At 36.0% G+C, this 20,452-nt stretch overlaps 1 protein-coding gene across 1 annotated transcript in view; it reads right to left on the reverse strand.

Moving 5' to 3' along the window:
• Positions 1 to 18,727, reverse strand: part of ccdc120a (coiled-coil domain containing 120a) — a 55,362-nt gene extending 36,635 nt beyond the window's left edge. Inside the window, exon 1 of the mRNA XM_059504165.1 lies at positions 18,550 to 18,727. The gene's annotated coding sequence lies outside the window, so the exon portion shown is untranslated. The remainder of the gene's footprint in view (positions 1 to 18,549) is intronic.
• Positions 18,728 to 20,452: the final 1,725 nt, after the last annotated feature.

Raw genomic sequence — 20,452 nt, forward strand, 5'->3', positions numbered from 1 at the left:
TAAAATGGGGTTAAATGTATTTCAACACTGAAATTCTTCAAATAAAGTCCTCTGTTTAAGAATAGATTAGCTGTTAAGTAGATCAATGCACTCTTATCTGCTGTGACCATACCGATAAACCCAGCGCTCTCCACACTGTGAGCCTGAAGCTGTGGATTAGTGTAGAGTTTGGATCTGAGGGGTTTTTCCCCCGGATTACTCCTGGAGAGGTTTTAGAAAAGAAAGAAGAAGAGAGGTGCCAGACAACTGGCGTGAAACAAAAAAAAACAGCATTAAATATGTCAGAATCAGCTGTTACCCCATGATCTCCCTCCTACGACGCCTGGCCGCTGTGGAGCTATTGTCATATTAGACTCCGTAAATCTCTTTCGTTCCTATGAAAACTCAGACATCAAAGAGATACGAGTTTGTTTGTTAAAATCTGATAAAAATACAGCACAATAACACTATTTTATATATAGTCTATGCTTGGTGTACAAGAATATGATTAATTAAAAGTCTTTTACACATTATGGTTGTTATAACAAGCAGTTCGGCTCACAGGCCTTGAAACATGGTTTGTTTCATCCCATGCCAACGCTTAAGGAGCACCACTGAAAATCCCTCTCCGTCCATTTCTTTGGGTGAATGGATGGACACCAAGTCGTCAATCTGTGGTAGATTCGACATCCCTCTTTGAGCACTGCTCTGTTTTATGTTGGGGTTCTTGAATGGGCAGCTGTTGGGTTTAAGATCACTCCCCTTGGGCAGCATTTGTGGTCTTGGCTAATGACAAACACCTGTGAGAATCAGGAGTGGGGTGGAGAGCGTTTATGTCACGATTAGTTTAACAGATGGCAAACATCTCCCTTTGGCTGCTCAGTCACCAAAGCTCATGCCAGATTCTCTGCCCCTCCTTAAACGAACCACATTTCTTCTTATGACGTACAAAATCTTTGATGTTCTCAATCTCAATTTTCAAGTCAAGTCAAATGTACTTGTATAGCGCTTTTAACACTCTCAGAAAAAGGTACTAATGCTGTCACTAGGGTGGTATCCTTTCAAACGGTACCAAGTTACACTATTAAGGTACTACAATGTAGTAAATATGGAACTTTAAGATACTAATATGCACCATCTAGGGATACAAATGCACAAATGTGTACACTTTGAAAAGGTACCATACCAATAACAGATTTTGTACCTTTTTTTCTGAGAGTGCACAATATAGATTTAAATGTTTCAGAGAGTGGTGTAGCAGATGTACATGACCTCAACAGGACGCCACTCCACACAGGATGACAGATAACTGTACGGTCATGTGATCATTCATCCCTGGGCAAAACTTCCTCTATTTCCTCTTAAAGTCATGAATCACTTGATGAACCGCCTGTAATGTGACAAATCATAAACATACATTTAACCAAGCCCATGAATGACTGGTATGAGAGTCCACATCCTATAGACCAGCGATGTTCATGATCCAAAAATGAGTCACAGGTCTGTTCTGATACATTGCAGACAGCAAGGAAAAATACATCATATAAATGTATAAATGCATATAAAATGCAAATTATTATATAAATCCAAATAATAATTATAAAAATATTTAAGAACATAAATGGCTAATAATAGTAATAATTATGTATAATTCATTATAAAAAATAACAAATATGTGACCCTGTACCACAAAACCATTCTTAAGTGTCATTTTTTTCAAAATTGAGATTTATACATAATCTGAAAATTTAATAAATTAGTTTTATAAGATGAAAAATTAAGTTTTGATATATTTACGGTAGTAAATTTACAAAATACCTTCATGGAACATGATCTTTACTTAATATCCTAATGATTTTTGGCTTAAAACAAAAATCTATAATTTTGACCCATACAATTTTTTTTTGGTTATTGCTAAAAATATACCCCAGCGACTTAAGACTGGCTTTGAGGTCTAGGGTCACATATATGAATTGTGTATATATAGAATAGAATTTGGTATATAAATGAAAATAATTAAAAAAATATACAACATAAAAATATGAATATAAACATATAATTATATTTTAAATTTAATTAAAAAATATATATATATAAAATATACATACAGTATAGTGTATAATTACCTACAAAATATAAAATTACAACAATTATATATATTTATATCTATCTATCTATCTATCTATCTATCTATATATATATATATATATATATATATATATATATACAAATACATATATATACAGTACAGACCAAAAGTTTGGAAACATTACTATTTTTTATGTTTTTGAAAGAAGTTTCTCCTGCTCATCAAGCCTGCATTTATTTGATCAAAAATACAGAAAAACATGTAATATTGTGATATATTATTACAATTTAAAATAATTGTTTTTAAATTTATTATACTTTAAATTATTATTTATTTCTGTGATGCAAAGCTGAATTTTTAGGATCATTATCACATGATCTTTTAGAAATTATTCTAATATGATGATTCATTATCAAAGTTGGAAACAGTTCTGCTGCTTAATATTTTTTCAGAACATGTGATACTTTTTTTAGGATACTTTGATGAATAAAAAGTGAAAAAAAAAAAAAAAAGCTATGTTTTTAAAATATAAATATTTTGTAATAACAATATACACTACTGGTCAGTAATTTGGGGTCAGTAATTTTTTTTCTTCTTTTTAAATAAAATCAATACTTTTATTCAGCAAGGATGTGTTAAATTGATAAAAAGTGATAGTAAAGAAAATATATTATTAGAATATATATTATTATTATATTATTTTGAATAAATGCAGTTCTTTTTAACCTTTTATTCATCAAATATATTAGACAGCAGAACTGTTTCCAACACTCATAATAAATCAGAATATTAGAATGATTTCTAAATGATCATGTGATAGACTGGATGTTACATGTGACACTGAAGCCTGGAGTAATGATGCTGAAAATTCAGCTTTGCATCACAGGAATATATATATATATTTTTTAAGTATATTTAAATAAAAAACTATTATTTTAAGTTGTAATAATATTTCACAATATTACTGTTTTTTTCTGTATTTTTGATCAAATAAATTCAGGCTTGATGAGCAGAAGAAACTTCTTTCAAAAACATTAAAAATAGTAATGTTTCCAAACTTTTGGTCTGTACTGTATACAGAGCCGGATTAAATAAATGGACTACACTAGGCAGGCTGCATTTTTTGGGCCCCCTCCATCGATGTTATTTATTGAATTGAAATCTGAAACTTACCAAAGTTACTAATAAAAGTTAATAAACATTTTACATAGCCTAGTCTTTGGTTACAAATTGGTTGTGTTGTATATTAAACAGTCTATCAGACTATTTTTTGATATTCATTATTTATACGTCATTACACGGCTCTATTAAATGCTATTAAATTATCCTCATCCATTGGGAGTGTCATTGTTAAGGTAGTAGTACCAGTAAATAACCAATAGGTGTCAGTAAACTATGTAAACAGAGCAAATAAGTTGATCTTATTTTCTCTGTTTACATTTAATCAACACATTTCATTAAGATTTTCTGCAAAATGCAATAGCTTACAACATTTATAAATGTTGTAATTAAGAACAAGAAGGCAAACATGACCCCTTCACATTCATCAAGACCATTTAGAAACTGTCTAACAATAAATAAGATTAAATATAAGGATGGAGGTTTAAACTATGGAAAACTAAAGGTATTTAGACTATTAAAGACTTGTATATGGATAGAATACTTCTTACATTTCAAGAATTGTGTGATAAACACCAGATTTATTTTTTTTATATTCACAGCTTAAAAGTTTTATGTCTTCCAGGTCTACAGATATTACGTACATTCCCAAACTGTCATTAATTGAGGAAATAATTGAAAAAAGAGGTGAAAAGGGCCAATTGTCAAAATATTATAATTTAATAATGTCTAACTCTAAAGAGTCTGCTGTCGACAAATTAAACGCATGGAGGAAAGACATTCAAGAAGAAATAGAGGAATTTGAATGGACTGAAGCATGTTTAAAGGCGCAAAAACAAATCATAAACACGAGGCTTAAATTATTACAATATGGCCCGGTTTCACAGACAGGGCTTAGACTAAGCCAGGATTAGACCATAGATCAATTAGGACATTTAAGTAATTTTTATAAACATGCTTAGAAAAAAAACATTACCGATGTGCATCTTAAAACTAAAAAGGCACTGATATATTTTTAAGATCAGTCAGTGCAAGTTTATTTCAGTGGAAACAGCTCAGACTTACATTTTAGTCTAGGACTAGTCTTAAGCCCTGTCTGTGAAACCAGGGGTAAAAATGGTTGACAAGGGTTTATATAACACCTAAAAAATTCAATCATATGTCTAGCAATATTCCTGATATATGTACAAAATGCCAAAATTATAAAGGAACTCTAGTTCACTGTCTATGGGAATGTTCTGACAGAAGTTCTGGAAGGATGTCATAAACTGTTTGTCAGAATGGTTTAATCTTTAAATACCACATTGTGCCAAACTTTGTGTACTGGGAATATATCCTACAGGTTTCTCACAAACAAAGAAACACACTAGACTATTGGACTTTGAATTGTTACATGCCAGAAGAGCCATTGCTATGAACTGGAAGAGCATGGAAGCACCTTCTATAAAACAATGGATAAAAGAACTTTCAGAGTGCATTGGACTGGAAAGTCTGACTTATATCTCCAAGAGTAAAATAAAGGACTTTGTACAATTATGGGAGCCATACATGATTATTATATCATATGTAAAGTAGGGCCATGCCATTATTCTTTTATTGATTTATTTCTTTTTTTACATTTGTTTTTATCTTTTATTATCATTTTGAATTAGATTTTCTTGTAACTTAAAACTTGACACGGAAATGTTGTTTTACTTTATCTCTGATAGGTGCAGGTCTCTGATTATCTGAATGTGTGTGTGAGTGATAGGCCTACATGTTTGGTTTTTTTTTTGTTATCTTTGTTATTATTTGAAAATTAATAAAAATATTTGAAAAAATAAAATAAAAATAAAAATAAAACCAGCAACACTTACTAAGGAAACCATTTTGACAGGGATGGTTTAGTGCAAAGTACTCACGCATCCTGTCATCAGTTTGGTCCCACTTTGCAGGATCAGATGGGTAGCTTGTTAATACCCTTTCTGGGTCTAGAGGCTCCTGCTGCAAAACGATATTGGGCTCACTTCTGGCTGGCTGCTGTTCTTCCATCAGTTTGTCGTTCTGTGACGGCGCTGATGTTGACGGCGCGGGCGCCACAGTGTCTTCCGCCGCATCTTCCGCCGCATCTTCCACCGCGTCTTCCGCCGCATTTCCCGTCGCATCTTCCACCGCGTCTTCCGCCGCATCTTCCACCACGTCTTCGGGCCGTGTCTCCGGGCCTGGCTCGGCCTCTGCTGACTCGAGCAGGTTCACAGCTGTCAGACGGCTGCCCGACAGAAACTTCTGTAAAGCCCCCCGCTGTCTCTTCTTTTGTTCCTCTTCATTTTTTTTCTTTTTACGTTTTGCCGCACCCGAAAGCATCTTGAATGTTAGCCTACTCAAAACACACCTGCCTGCTAGCTTTGTTGTCCCGCTCTGACCTCTGACCGCCGCTGACGTCTCCTCGTACTTAACTGGCTGGCGCCTCTATATGAATACAGTCATGGGCTGCCATTAATGTGACGTAATGTAACAGTCTATGGTTAAGATAAACATAGTCACTATTTTTAGTTAATTAATAAATATTTAAATAAATTGTAGATAGGACATTTGTACATTTTATTTTATTTTATTTTTATTATTTTTTTTTTGTCCCTCTGTCCCTCTGTCTGGGCCCCATCCCGCCAATCGGGCCCTAGGCACGTGCCTAGTTTGCCCTTGCGTTAATCCGGCTCTGACTATATATACATATATACAGACTTACAAATGCAACTAAACAACATATAAGATTTAATCATTAAGATTATTTAGTATAATAAATGTGCTTATCAAACTACTACTCAAACTACTCAAGTTACTGTAAAAACTAGTACTTTGCATATTATTGGCTAATGAGAATTTAGAAAAAGATGACTTCAAGTTAATTTTCCAATTCAGTTTATGAATATTAATTTTGAATATTGCTGGACAATATTGTTAATACAATAATATTGATAATACAGTTGAAGATAATATTACACATTTTAATGGTACGGTAGGTGATTTCGAAAAAGGCTAGTAATATAAAGTTAGCTTAGAAAGCAATATACCCACCCTCCCTACTTAATCACTCTGCCTAGCCACGCCTCCTCCAAAACATGCAAACACACACAGACTGTCCATGGACTAACCTGCGACACAACGAGAGACGGTTTTGATGGAGATTTGAATGCAACACTGTCAGATTACATCATGTCTCATACCAGTTACAAAACATTACAGCGCATAATATTACAATAATAGCTCCTTCATTCTCGCTGGAACACACTGATGACGTATCATGTCTGATCAAACAGGCTGCAAAGAGATATGCAAATGCATTTTTGACAGGCAGGCAGGACAGCCTATCATAATGTTCGGACTGAACAACATTTTGATTGGACATTTTATGGTCCTACGACTTCCACAAACGATATAAATTCATATGAATTTATTTAGACGGCTAAATTTATAGAGATTGCCATCGGGATACGAAGACACTTTCAACCAGCATAACAAAAATTAGTGTACCTGCCTTTAATTATTATTCTAAAGACTTTTTTTTCACTCATTATCAACATTCTTGGTACTGTGTTGTGTCACAACTTCCTAAAATCTGGGTCATGAGCCAAACTAGTTCAGATCTACTGCTATAGACAATTTCTGCTCTAGCACAATAGAAACTTTAGTCTGTGTCCACAGTGAGACTGTTTGCATATATTAATTTCCTCTGATTAAAGCTTCTGTCAGCACCACAGCAGTCTCAGCCACAGACTATTTTTCATCTAAGCGTTTTGATTATTATTTCATGCAGTGCCCCACTGCCCTGAAAGAATTTCTCACTCTGGTTGTCGGTTGAGCATGCGATCCCGCCAGGAGCCAGCGTAGACTTGCGAGCAGAGCTTCAAACAGCATGCATTCCCCTCTTTGCTCAGCATTGATTCTGAATGGGAGGGGCGCGAGTTGCCAAGCAGAAAAATCCAAACAGCGTGTCCTCTGCTCACCCCCTTCCTCCACCACCCACTGCTGCAGTACCAACTTATCAAGCTCACATCTCCAGACTACATAACACATCATCATCACACAGTATTAAGGCCAACTACAACGATAAGATACTGTTTTAAAAAGTCCACATCACAACTATAAAGGTGCGGTCATATGCAAAGACATTTTATGCTATCCATCAGATTGTCCTACCAGGGCATACGGTGTATGCGCTCATCAATATTGTGTCCTTTTTCTCACGCAGAACAAAAATTACTGTATTTGCATTACTGTATTTGCATTACTGTTACTGTAGGGTAGGTTTAGGGTTGGGATATCGAATTGTAGCCTACTACCTACTGTTTTAATGGGAGGTTGCACAAATTGACAGAACACTGTCAAAATCCCGCCATTCTAACAAGTATGCATTAAAATTTGAATTCGCCGCACAGACAAATAGAAATCAGATTTGAAATTGATTTCTGACTGTGTGGACTGTGCTTCATGTATCTCCATGCTATTGACAGCAAGCAAACAACTTTTCGCACACAAAATTTCATTAATGTGACCGCACCTTAACTATAACATCACAGAGGAATGATATCATTATCAAAACAATAGAACTAATGCCTTGTTCTATTTATGACGTATTTATGACATATTTATGACGTACTGACACGAAGTTTAAATTATTTTCAACTGTTGCTTTGTTGCATCCACTGTAGAGACTTTAGCTGTAGTGCAGAAAACGAGGATTTGTAAAGAAGAATGACGGAATATTTCGATATAAGCCAAGAGGAGAATGATTTTCCTTTGCTAAAGTAAGGAAACTTTGCTTCTTTTGATTGTTCACTGATGGTCACATGGACCATTTTAACAATGTCCTTACTACATTTCTGTGCCTTCATCATGGTTGTAACCTTGCTGTCTCTAGAGGGTCAGAAAGCTCTAGAATTTCATCAAAAATATCTTAATTTGTGTTCTGAAGATGAACGAAGATCTTATGGGTTAGGAACGACATGAGGTAAGGTTATTAATTACAGAATTAGAATTTTTTGGGTGAACTATTCCTTGAAATATAGCTTGAGTATTTAAAGCGACAGGCAAGATCACTGGAGTAAACACACTTACAACAAACACATGTGCTCCTTTGGCATGTTATCGTAATAGTTGCAGTACTTGTGTTTGGATACAACCAGCATGAGGCTTCACATAAATGGATATTGGGGTGTTTTCAACATCATCTGGCTTTCACGAGTCTCTGCTATAAGCAGACAGAGATATTAGTTCTGTTATACGTCTCTTATCCTTATGCTCATTCTTTGATGAGATGAAATGGTCACACGTACCTGCTTTAATCCTAGTCTGCTTGTGCTTGTGTTTCAGAGAGGCTTAACAGCTGTGGCTCATGAGAGAAGCTGAGATAACCTCTGAAAAATAACCCAAACACTTCACCGCTCTTTTAACTTGTCAAGACCTGTTGATCCCACAGTCTTCAGAAAACCTCTCTGTGCATCAGCAGGGGGAATGCAGGTCATATGACTTAATATCTACAGCACTGATTATTATAAGAATAAAAAACATATCAGTCAACAAAACCAATTGCGGCAAGGTAGAGTAACAACAAATCCAATTAAAGACTTGTTTTGCAGTATCATATAAGAGGTAATGCATTAATATGGTACCTGCTAGCATTAATAATAAAACCATGAGTTGTCATTTGACATCAAAGAGTCTAAAAATTACAGAATGGTTTATGTAACTGAATGATCTGACTTCAAAAATCAGCAATCAGTAAGCAATATTGCCAGGTCGTCTGTGCTTCATCACTAAAGGGTGTCCAAAACACAAGCTAGGACAGATTTTGATAATGGAGTGTAAAGCTTTTCACACTGTGATGGATCCATGGAATATCACGCCTGCCAAGAATGGACAGATTACAGTATATAAGCACCCTCCTGAAATACAGACATGATAAACTACAGCCACAGAGTGCTGCAGTGCAGTAAAAAGCAGGCTCAAGGTAGGTCACTCACAGTATAGAAAATGGAGGGGGAAAAGAAATTATATATAATATACATAAAAATGCACGTGTAAAAATACATAAAAATATGTATATTATAAAATTAGATTATTATATCCCACATCACTATAGGGTTATTTATATTTTAATATTATTTCAGTATATCATTTATTATAATACTGAAATGTATAAAAAAATATTTTTATATTTGACCAATATCCAAACTCGCTCTAAAAAGTTCATTTTTACTGTGGTCCAGAGCTGATGAATGTAAAAACAACTGAGTAAAAATTACTGCAACATATGATCATTTTGAATTAATTTTTTTTAAACAATATTAGGATATGACCCAAATATAATATAATATTACACCATCAGGTTACTGCTCATTTCCACCTCTAATACTTATTTTGATTGACTGATAGTATACGGTATAGTCTAAAATATGTATGTGAGATCTGGAACTATGCCAGTAAATCCTATTTATTGTTTTGATGCACCTGAGGAAAAAATGTTCAGTGCCCAATCAAGTCAAATATGTTTGTTTGCAAATGGGGATTGAAGTGCAAGCGCGCCCTCTGTGGCAAGGAGCAGCATTACAACAACCTGACTGCAGCACTTCATAGAGGTGTGAACAATCACGCTCAGAGGGACGTTTTAAAAATAGATCACCACCTGGCTTCACTCTAACACTATATTCACACAGCAACAACAAATCTCCACAGTCTACACAAAATGTGCCAAGAGAAATGAATTGCATATAATTAATATTTTACAGCAACGTGCTGCAGCAAGTGAAATAATTTAATTAGTCTTTTTTTTTTTTTTTGCAGGAAAAAAAATCATAACAGAAATTCACAATAACAGAAAGAAGCATAATCCGTTTATATGAAAAAACTTATCTACCCACAACGAGGAGCTCCACTAACAAAACAAACCATTGTTTTGGGAAAAAACATTTAATGTGCAGATATGAAAAATATCAAACTGTAGAGCAAACTGTCAGCTAGTTTAGGTAAAAGTTGCGTGTAGATGACAAAAATAACAAAAATAAATAAAGAATTTGATTAATTAAAATGAAAAATATAAAAATTAAACATATTTACACATATATACATAATATTTATATTATACATAATTAAATGCGTCTATAGCTCATTTTTGAATCGGATTATCCATCTTTCTATTATTGTGAATTTCTGCTCTGGTTCTCCTACATAAAAATCATACTTAACTTAAACTATTACATATTAATTCAATTATTGTCTTTTCAATTCTTATGTTGCTGTAAAAGATTTATTTATATATATATATATATATATATATATATATATATATATAGCCTATATATATATATATATATATTATCCAACCTCTCTAACACAAACAGAGGATGCAAGGACAGGACTGTATAAGTCAGAGCACAAGATGAAGACATCACTGCATCTCTTTGTATCTGGAGGCCCAGGGACACTTCCTGCGCTCCACTTGCTTTTGTTTTACACTTTCCATTTTCTGAGTGCTTTATAACCGCGCTCATTCCTTCTCCAGCAGGCAGCCTGTCCTTGACACCACTGCACTGCTTTTGTGAGGTTTTCTTGCCCCGCTACAGTCACACCCACCGTCCTGCTCCTGCTCGTTCACTGGTTCACTCCTCTACGATGCAGCCAACAGCAAGTTAAGAAACATCTTTAAAATGTGCACGCTGGAGTAGGTTTCAATGCCTTGCAGCCAGTCTCTCTGTCTGCCTCTCTAGGTGTTTGCTTTATAACATGACCTACATTTTTCTGCTCGGGTGAAGCTTAGAGATCCGTCACAGTTCGACATCACATTGCCGCGATGCTAAACTGCACAATGAGCAGGAGCTACACATTGAGCTGAGAGCGATCGGGAGTCTAACCGCTGCATGGCAACAACGTGAAAAATCCCCTACTAAAAATAGTGGCATATCGCAGGATGGCAGCTCTGACTGAGCAGCCAATAACCTTTCACCTCTGAGGTACTGGGACAGGGAGGGCGGATCTGGGCCATCAATGTCATGTTTGGGTGATTGACTCTCATCCAGATTTCTGTACTGAACCCTGTGGGGTCAAATTCACTCAACGTGGCACTCATACGGGCGAAACCATGCAAAAACAGCAACCTTGCAAAGCAAATCTACTCGGGTAGCATTTTCGAACAAATAAAGCCATGTTTGAGGATGTCCGTCCACAAAGTTTCCCGCTTTTAGAGTTCTGACAGCTCACTTTAAATTCCCCTGAGCTGTCATAGCCATTGGCCACACTGCCTTCCAAACTGTCTCCTCAATTTGCCTCACTCGGGTGATTTCTTTGAACACTGCCCTTCTTTCAATCCCATGAGGCTTTCAGGAGAGCTGCAGGAATCAGTTTGTGTCCAACACGCCCATCAGTCAAAGGATTACTCTGGAGGGACTCTTGTCGTCCTTTAAGTGCAAAATACATTAATTTAAAAAGGAACACAAAACATTTTGACCCACACATTACATGCATGCTAGTGTTCATTACTCATTACTTAACTAAACCTGAAATTTGCATGATTTTTCTATATGTTTAAATACTTTCTCCTATACCGGTGTAGTATAATTTTTATATATAGCACTTAAAATCTTTATATATATATATATATATATATATATATATATATATATATAGAGAGAGAGAGAGAGAGAGAGAGAGAGAGAGAGAGAGAGAGCACTAAAAAATTTATTAAAAGTAGTTAACTAATTTATTTATTTATACACACACACACACATAAAATAAAATGTATATGCAAATTATGTATAATTGGTTAATTATATGTAATCATATGTAAATTACCCACATATTTAACACAGAAATGCTCTTTTGTTATTATTATTTTTTTATAGGTGTGTGTGTTTGTGTGTGTGTGTGTGTGTGTGTGTGTGTGTGGAAGCACTGAAATTCTAATTTATATTTATATATGCATTTAATTATATATTGCTATATTAGCTGTGCATTCAAGGTGTGTGGCTCTCATCTGTAGAACTTCAGTAAGCTTTAGCTAATAGTGGAGTGAAAACCAGCTTCAAACCTCTTGTAACCCAAACAGCTGAAGTTAAGTGGCAGGGTCTGAGGCACAGCTCTGTCCTTCCAGGAGTTAATGAGCTAGAGGACGTGGGAAAAGCCCTTGAAAGCCACTAATCTTCTAAACTAGGCTGATCCCCTAAAACAGCAGTTAGACAACAGAGATGCATCAGTGTCTGGATTCTAGTATCTCACAACAGATTACTGACAGCTGGAAAAATACTTCTCACCATACTAAAAGCAAACCTGTAGCCAAATAGTCACTGAAACATTGTTCATTACTAAAGTTAAGAACAAATGAAGATTCTTCCCACCCGTGAACTCGTACTAGATCGAAGTACTCCCAGTTCCGAGTTCTTACGTCACACACCACGCAAAACAACGATGGCAGCCCCTACGAATAATATTGCCTACGGATGCAGTGTTATTCAAGTGGTACACGTTGAAAAATTGATTTTAGGACAATGTAATAAAATTAATAATCTAGCTACAATTCCTTGCGCTCAAAATTCATCTCACAGCACTGATATTCATGTATGTTACCACAGTCTAAGAGTATCTTATATGTCTGTGTAAATCCGTTTGACGTACAGTATTTAGTTGGTGTCAAGCTCTTCACACTGGTTTAAAAGATTAAGATGAGCAATCAATATCAGCAAAGAAGCTTTAAACCTGTTGATTGAGATTTAGTGTAAATATGAACTTTATCTCTTGATCTCCATAGTGTTGACATCATATTTAATTTGATGTGAATGAAAGCAAGGCTGTATTTTTGCATTCATTTTTAAAGTCCTATCTTCAACGTTTTGCTGGCTAAACAATCAACACCACACAAGAGTAAAACCCACTTAACAGACTGTGTGTTTGTCTATCACACTCTTGTTTTCATAGATGTTAAAGTCATAGTTGAGCTAAAAAATTGTATTCTGTTATCATTAATGCACCCTCATGTAATTCAAACCTGCGTTAATTTATTAACAGTACTTTTTTTTATTGGACCCTTTTGACTTTAACTGCATGGACAGCATAAAATTTCTATACAGAATGTTTAGAATATAAAAAAATTATAATTCAAACTTTCTTTATTCAACTAATTTTGTGTGGAAAAAAAATACATTTTAAGTGAACTATCACTTCACATAAACAAACAAACAAATAAAAAAGGAAGAATGAATGCATGAACAAATGATAGAGTTAACAAACAAACAAGTTAGAAAGTATATTTAAATAAATACATAAACAAAAAAGTTAAAGAACAAACTAATTATGTAAGCATTATAAATAAATAAATAAATAAATAAATATAAAGGTAAAATTCATTCATAAATAAGTAAATAGTAAAGGGAACAAACAAATCAATAAATAAATAAGGTAGAAAGCATGAGTGAATGAACAAATGATAGAACGAACATGCCCTCCATCCTGACTAAAGACAATGTCTTGAACCTTATCACATTTAAATGCTTTAATATCTAAGTTATCTTAAGATAAAAACAGCATCTTCCACCACCATCACTTAAAACTACTGGAATGAGGAAAGCAGATCCCATCCAATTCTAACTGATAATCTACTTTCTGTATGAGATTTCTTTGATCAGCACGACCTGTTTTCATACTGTTCGATTCCCTAGAGCTGTTTCACATTACCATACCTCTCTCTTTCTTTCAAGCTCACAGGAGAACAAGGTTGTATTTATTGTTCTTTGGAAGGTATGACAAATATTTGTATAATTCGGTTCATAACCTTTGTGGGGTTTAGGTGTTCTTTTCTTTTCAGAGCACTCATAAGCCTTCATATTTCAATAACAGCACAGCGTGAGTCTCAGTAGAATGAATTCCAGCGCTCCGACACCGTCCAAGCCTCCAGGGCACAAGCATCCTTCTGACATGAGAGTGATTACAAACTCATTAAACTGAGCCCAGAGCGAGAGACACAGACTGAGTGTTGACCCAGCTCTGTCACTGACACCCTGGCGCTGATGCTGTGAACGCCACTGAAAGTCCTTATCTATCCCAAACCTCTTGAGCGGGCAAACATTACACATCTCTAGAGGCTCCACTCGGGCTATTGGGTTTGTTAAAGGCATAGTTCTCCCAAAAATGAAATTTTAAAATTTGAAGAAAATTTACTCACCCTCAGGCTATTCAAGATGTAACTGAGTTTGTTTCTTCATTGGAACAGATTTGGAGAAATGCATTACATCACTTGCTCACCAGTGGATCATCTGCAGTGAATGGGTGCCGTCAGAATGAGTGTTTAAACTGATAAAATAACATCACAATAATGCACAAGTAATCCACATGACTTCAAACTGTTGCCTCAGGGTAAAATACAAGTCCTCTAATCATAATATTGCTTTCTTCTGTGATAAAAACCCCTCAGAGGACCTCTGATGATGCCAACCCTGAAACAACATACAGAACTACCAAATTGTGCTATAAGTTTGATTGCCTCATAATAATTGCTGTTAAAAGTGTTTGACGTCTGTTTGATTATGCCTATAATTGATTTTTCCGTACAGTTCTGTTATATTTACATAAACTGACGGTCACCACTGATAAGCTACTACTAAATATTGTAGAAACTTAATTTTCTATAAAGTTGCTTTGCAACGATTTGTATTGTAAAAAGCACTATACAACTCTTTTCTGAACCAGGAGAGAAAAATGCACAGATCAAGCAATGATTCTAAGAAAACAGTTCGACACATATGTTGGTGGATTTTGATATGAAAGGACAACAGAGATGGACTTTTATACTTTAGGAAGTGTTAGTATGGATTATGGAATTGTATCTTGACCAGACACAATGGTTTGAAGTTAAAAACACTTTAATGATGCACTTGTTTCTTTTAAAGATGCAGCTTTTGGCTTCACTAGACATCAGTTGATGGATTGGAGTTGTGTGGATTACATGTGGATTATTGTGATGTTTTTATCAGCTGTTTGGACTCTGATTCTGACGGCACCCATTCACTGCAGAGGATCGATTGGTGGGCAAGTAATGTATTGCTACATTTCTCCAAATCTGTTTTGATGAAGAAACAAATTTACATCTTGGATGGCCTGGGGATATGTAAAGTTTCAGGAAAGTTTCACTTTTGGGTGAACTATTCTTTTAAAAGTCCTTGTAGTTTGGCATCTAGGGATTTTGAAACCACTTTTTCTAAGTGCTAAGCTACTACACACCTTCACTTTAGGAAACTCTTTATTATGCACAAAGCAACCCACACTCTATGATATAGCACTTCCTGGCCCGTGTGTTGGTTAGGAAAGGGATGAGACAGGGATAGAGGCAACTTTGATTTAGACTCTGTTGAAAATATTCCCTGAGCCTCCAGTAACACAAGCTGCTCTGCTCTGAATGTCTAATTAGACAATGAGAGGTTGAGACCGCTGCAATTATACTCCACATACAAACTCTTTCTCTCCTCACCTCTGATCTCTACTTGTAACTTTTATTAGTCTGTCTATAGCTTTCTTTTATCTGTTTCTCTTAAACCCAAAGTGTTAAGGGAAGCATCACTTTTCCAGTTGGTCTTAGTGTTAGGGATTTAAACAAACCATTAACCCCAAGTCTTAAGTCAGAAACAGTTTATGTAAATGCAAATGCTGAAACAGTATGAATTTCTTCTGTGGAAGAAAAAATATATTTTGAAGAGTGAAAATCAATGAAGAAAGTCATAGATGTTTGGAATGACAATAGCGTGAGTAAATGATGCCAGTATTTTAATTTCTGGGCAAACTATCACGTTAACATGCTTAAACTTTGCTCATGTGGTGGAGATAGGGTTTTCTTCAAATGTCTGTGCCATTAATTCATTTTTAACTAACTGGCTCAGCAAAAGAAAACTGACAGGGTAAGATTTTAGTAACACCTTAACACTTTATAATAAGGTTTAACACTCCACTTCTACACTCGACAAAATAGCAACACTGACAATCACTCTGAGCACTCTAGCACTGGCATAGCAACACCCTGGCAACACACCAAGAACACTCTAGCAATGGCATAGCAACACCCTGGCAACACAAAGAGATCACTCTAGCACTGGCATAGCAACACCCTGGCAACACACCGTGAACACTCTAGCACTGGCATAGCAACACCCCGGCAACACACCCAGAACACTCTAGCACTGGCATAGCAACACCCTGGCAACACACCAAGAACACTCTAGCAATGGCATAGCAACACCCTGGCAACACACCCAGAACACTCTAGCACTGGCATAGCGACACCCTAAAAACAGCCCTGCACAGCAACACCCAAGAGACAACCCTGAACACTCATGCAATGGCATAGCAACACCCTGGTAACCACTCAGAACACTCCTAGCAACAGCTTAGCAACACCCTAGCAACCACCCTGAACACTCCTAGTAACAGCATAGCAACACCCTAGAAACCATGCAGAACACTCCCAGCAACAGCATAGCAACACCCTAGAAACCACACAGAACACTCCCAGCAACAGCATAGCAGCACTCTGGTAACCACTCAGAACACTCCTAACAACAGCTAGACCCAGAACACGTCAGCACTGTTCCTGAGAGATTTGCACATACAAGCATCAACCTGTTCTCCAGAGAATGGAAGGATCTAGTCTATTCTTGTCTGTTCTCCTTGTATCCTCACATAGCCTCAAAAATGCCCCATTTTTGCAAATCCACCTGTCCTTGAAGGCCAAATATACACCAAATAACCCATCTCAACACAAAACAGGAGCTAAACCCAAACCTCTGCCAGTCCTCAACCCCTCATTTGGCCCAGTAATCAGTTTATCAGCTCCACAGGTCCACACACACCCTCTCATAAGTCCGGGAAGAGACAGATTAGTGTGAGCGCTCCTCCTTTTTAATATAGGTTAGCAGAATTATACTCGGTAAGACCTTTTCACCCCTACAGCGACGTAACCCAGTTTGCACATTCAGAGCTGCTCTCTTTCTTTGCAGTTCAGCATAATCCTCTGATTACACTTGTGATCTGAAAAGAGGATAATGGGCTAAGATTTTGACTCCTTGGCTCCTCTAACTAAAGAGCGAGTCATAATTAAACGTTTTGTGATAATATTACTTTCACATGGCAGTGTTTTAGAGATCTGAGACAGAGACAGACTTAAAATATTTATGTTATACTGAGTGTTTGCATCATAAAAGTGTGGCAAAATATCTTGGAGAAACATCAGGTCCAATTGAGTGTTTCATAAATACAGCTGATTTTATCTGATTTAATTTACAAAATCCTTTAACTGGGTTATCACTGATATGAGAGTAATCCAGCAAAACAGCTTCCAGATATTTTCACAAATATGTGCAGATGCTTGCAATTTTGTACAAAGAACATTCACATTAAGTTCCAATGAGTTACTTGAAACTCACAGCTGGGAATTATGTTTCAATTGATATCTCCAGGAGCAAATAGCAGTACTTGCAAGGCAGCCAAAGAGTATTGGTAAAGTTTAGGTTTAGACCCACTCATTTATCACTGTTCTGAAATGTAATAATATCATAATACAAATACTGTATGATAGAAAGGGTCACTAAATCAATCAGTGAACAAATCATTTTAGTGAAAGTCACTTGGGTGAGATAAAAATCACCATTATACAAACCATTGAATAAAACGGTTAAACAGACTTCACATACAGTACATAAACATGTCTCTAAACCTCTCTTTTGATCTAGAAAAGAAAAGTAAGAGCGGAAGAAAATTGAACACGCCCGAGTCTCCGCACAGAAGACGCTTCCCACGCTTGTTCATGTCCAAAACCAGCATACATCAAATTGTACTTTTACTCTAGCACATTAACACAATGAGTAAACACAACTACTATTAATAAGCACAACAATTAACGAGCTGAGGTGCATGCGTGTCAGTGTGTGTGACCCATTAATGCACGTGATCCTGCGCGTAAACCTGGGCGAGGACACCCACAGCTCCAAACACTGCAACCACACTGAGATCATTTAAAAAAAAAAAAAATAAAGATTTGAATTTATATATGAATTAAAAATCACTTAAAAACCAGAGCCACAATATAAATGACAGTTGCATTCACAAATTCAGACTTTGCTGGCGAAATAACGCACGCAAAACAATGAACCTTGACATTTCTGCAGACAGCGCGTGTGTAAATGACAACACACTGTCGCGGAATTCATTCTCAGCCGTGTTTGTTTTGCACTGCAGACCATGCGCTGCATGCAAACAGAGCTGCTCCTCAATGCATCGTCCGATCCATGTAACTGTTCAGTCGAAGAGCCTCGCGATCACAACATCTGCATCTTTATCTGACCGTTTCTAAATACCTGAGAGGATGCTGGAGTCTCTGGCATCCACGTGCGTCCCTCTGCATCATCTCACGAGCATCTCCAGATCGTCTTTAGTCCTTCATCGAGCTGCATGACTGTCTTCTGCTCATCGATCCCAGATCATCATGATTATCGTCTGTTCTTCAACACACCCGTGTTAACACAGCATGCTGAAATTGCCAGCCCATCTACACCCTCCATCTGCAGGGGCTGGAGATTTGATCCTGACTTGATCTACACACAGGGACCAAACCAATCACATTTTATCCACATTAGTGGCTTGTGTCTCGTTTAACCCGTTCAGTGCCAAAGTACTGGAAATACTGGAAAACAAATATAAAATGTCATAATATAAAATGTGCCAACAGGATATATATCCTGTTATATATATATATATATATATATTGATATTTTATATTTATAGTAAATATATTATTTATATAGCCTATATCATACATTTTTCATAAATATTATAATTATTAGCCTATGTATAACATTGTATATTATAATAAATGACATTTAATAAGTATATCTATCTATTATAAATAATATTTATATTAGTTTCTGAATAATTTATTACATTTAATAAATTATTTAAGTGCCCCATCATGGATTTTTTTCAATTTCCTTTCATGCAGTGTGTAACACAGCTCATGAAAATATCCTGCAAAGAGTGCTGTGTATAAAGTTTTTGTCTCTCAAAAATCATTGTAATAAATCCTTTTTAAAACAAATCCGTCTAATGTTGACGTCAACGTGAAAAATCAGCATATTGCCCGCCCACTTATTGGTCTTTTCGCATTGGTATGACTTAAATTGCAAATAATTCATTCTTTGTCACTAGGTGTCGCTTTTGAAGTGGTAAAAACAGCGGTTTCCCCGGTAACACCTCGGTAACGCTGTACATAAAGCAGCACTGCTGCCAATCGGACCAATCAACGCAGATTAGTGTCAGGCAAAGTAGGGGTTCGAAAAAATGAATCATTGAGCGAATCATTTGGGAGTCATTGAGCAAGTAAAGTAAAAATAAATGCATATTATAAGAAAATGAAAGTGTTTTTTGACCATGCGTGCATGTCAACCTGTTGTTGGGGACTCCCAAATCCAAAATATGAACCTTTTACCCATAATAGGGCACTTTAATAATATAGTTCTATATAATAATGCTCCTACATAAACAGATGTCAAAAAAGCACATTGAAACTGTAAATTGTTATGCATCCGCATCGGCTGTGTTATTAATTCTGAGCTTGATGCCTATTTCTGACCCTTCTCTGGCATCTCAAGGGTTAAATCGCAGCAATAATCCGTAAAGCCTTGTTGGAGATTATGAATCGGTAGATAAATCAGTTTTCCATTTAATATCCCTGCCTGAGTTTGATTTATTAATGGTTTCTGTCACAAATTCAAAAGCTGTACCTAACTTAGATGTAATAATACAAAATAATTTAAAGGAATACGAAAACGTAACAATGAAATGATTAAATCGAGCCTCTTTTAATGCAAAGTGTTCTCTAATTGACAGACTTCGCTCACTCTGTAACTAACAGATCCATTGAAAGCACACACGCTAAAATAGGAGGATATGAATATCAGACTGTGACTGAATGCGAAAGCCAGAAATCAGACGGAAGGCCACTTGGATCACTGTCCTCACACTTCCGTGTAGAAACAAAGCAGCTCATTCTGATCGATGCACAACAAAGAGTCTCTCTCTCTCTCTCTCTCTCTCTCTCTCTGCTTAACTCATAGGAACTGACTGCAGGTGTTTCCAAGAGTCACAGCAAATATAGAAACATACATTTTGTCATCCACAGTAGAAACTGTAAAGTCTTTGAAGAAAGAAGACAAGAGTCGACTCTGTTCATAAGTATCTGCTGTTAGCTACATGCGCTGCTAA

Source organism: Carassius carassius, chromosome 21 (assembly GCF_963082965.1).
Source record: "Carassius carassius chromosome 21, fCarCar2.1, whole genome shotgun sequence".
Classification (NCBI taxonomy): domain Eukaryota; kingdom Metazoa; phylum Chordata; class Actinopteri; order Cypriniformes; family Cyprinidae; genus Carassius; species Carassius carassius.